General features: G+C 42.8%; 1 pseudogene; it reads left to right on the plus strand.

The window, feature by feature from the left end:
• Positions 1-1817: 1817 nt before the first annotated feature.
• LOC126496184 (transcription factor BTF3-like) lies at positions 1818-2101 on the plus strand (annotated as a pseudogene).
• Position 2102: the final 1 nt, after the last annotated feature.

Genomic DNA, 2102 nt, shown 5'->3' on the forward strand with positions numbered 1-2102 from the left:
CATATACCAAAGTTAAACCAGGACCAGGCGAACAATCTAAATAGACCTGTTAGTCGCGAAGAATTAGAAGCTGTTATCAAAAACCTCCCTACCAAAAAAAGCCCAGGTCCAGATGGTTTCAATGCAGAATTCTACCAGAACTTCCATGAAGACGTAATACCTATACTCCTGAATGTATTTCACAATATAGAAGCAGAAGAGTCATTGCCAAATTCATTTTAGGAAGCTGCCATTTTTGAGAATTGATTGCAGCCTACTGTACCACGTAACAGGAATGTTCAAGGCCTCCGGGTTTGGAAATCCACCAAACATTGGTTTGGTCGAATCACACCAACTCTCCTCACTGGTAGGTTAGCTGTGGGCATGGGTACAGACTCATCAGTGTCAGGACCAGGGCTCTGCCAATTTCACAGGAATTGGTTCGAAGCATCAGGTGCGTGTTTCAAATAAGAAGGGTTAGCTGAGGTGACGAGGAAGTGAGTATAACATCTCCCATGCTCTGTTTATCTGAGAAGGAATGCTGTCTCAGAAACCTAACCTCCTGCTTTGTAGGTTTCATCAGACAGTCCTGTGATGCTCTAGTTCTGTAATTTATTTTCTTTAAATCCTAAGCTTGTCTTCCAGTGTTAGACCCAGACATCTGCACAGCAAGTATCTAGGACACTTAGGTTAACGCTTGACTGTTTCTGTGTCTTTGAACTGTTGTTGAACTATTTAGCATGCAGCCTTTTCAGACTGGTTTATTTCACTTGTTTTATAATAAACCAAAGAGTATTTCACTGGATAGATGTCCCAGAGTTTGTTTATCCTATTCACCTACTGAAAGATATCTTGGTCGCTTACAATCAACATCAGTGCAGGTTTTCAAAGTAGATATAAGTTTTCATCTCGTTTGGGTAGATATACAGGAGCACAATTTATAGGTTCTATGGTAACAGGATGTTCAGTTTTGCAATAAGGTACCAGACTACCGAAGGGCTGTAGCATTCTGCTTCCCCATCAACAACAAGTGAGGTTTTCCGTTGCTGCACATCCTCATCAGCATTTGGTTGTGTTGTTGCTTTGGATTTAATTATTTTAATAGGTGTATAAGTTCTTCTTTCTCATCCTTTTCTTTTCATCGGGAAAGACCTCCACAGCTCCCTGTGAGGATTCTCTCCTTCGTAAAGCCTCTCTTGCTGCTGATGCCGTCACAAAGGCCTTACTGATCGCATGGTGAAGCAATCATTTTCAGATTCTGCTGCTCATTCTATGTGTTCCTTTCAGTAAACACACCCAAGGTACTATTTCCAGTGTGGAGACCATCCACAGACCATCGGTCATTTCCTTAAGATCTTGAGGCATTGCTTTCTTTTGGTCCCTTTGTTCTGTCAGCCCCTTGGTGCCTTTTGTCTTTTTCTAAACTGATGCACACGGGAAACCCAGCAACTTTAGTGCTTTTCACACAAAGTCTCAAAGATGATGTGAATTTGTTGACTTGATGGGGAGGGATCACATAGCAAGATCCATGAGCTCCCAATGACGTAATTCTGCCCCTCTCTTTCTTTTTTCTCTTTTATACTTCTAGAAAAAAATTTTTTCTCTCAATTTTATATGTTGTTATTTCCTATTATTCAAGTAGGATTTTGGTACTTCCTAGCCCGTGGAGAAATACCTTATTGTAAGCAGGCCTCTTCAAGACATATTGACCACAAACACTACCCACTAAGAGTGCTTCTGTGAGCTGCCATCTTGCGTCCCCGCGTGTGTGCGCCTTATCTCAGCTGGTCCGCCCGAGACCCCCTGAGCGCGAACCCTAGTCCCCAGCGCGGCCCCATTTCCACTCCGACAAGATGAAAGAAACGATCATGAACCAGAAAAACTGGCCAAGCTGCAGGCACAAGTGCGCATTGGTGGGAAAGGAACTGCTCGCAGAAAGAAGAAGGTGGTTCACAGAACAGCCACAGCAGATGATAAAAAACTGCAGTTCTCCTTAAAGAAGTTAGGGGTGAACAATATCTCTGGTATTGAAGAGGTGAACATGTTTACAAACCAAGGAACAGTGATCCATTTTAACAACCCTAAAGTTCAGGCGTCTCTGGCAGCAAACACCTTCACCATTA

Source organism: Alexandromys fortis, unplaced genomic scaffold, assembly GCF_014885135.2.
Source record: "Alexandromys fortis isolate MF-2015 unplaced genomic scaffold, M_Fortis_MF-2015_v1.1 scaffold_1550, whole genome shotgun sequence".
Lineage (NCBI taxonomy): Eukaryota > Metazoa > Chordata > Mammalia > Rodentia > Cricetidae > Alexandromys > Alexandromys fortis.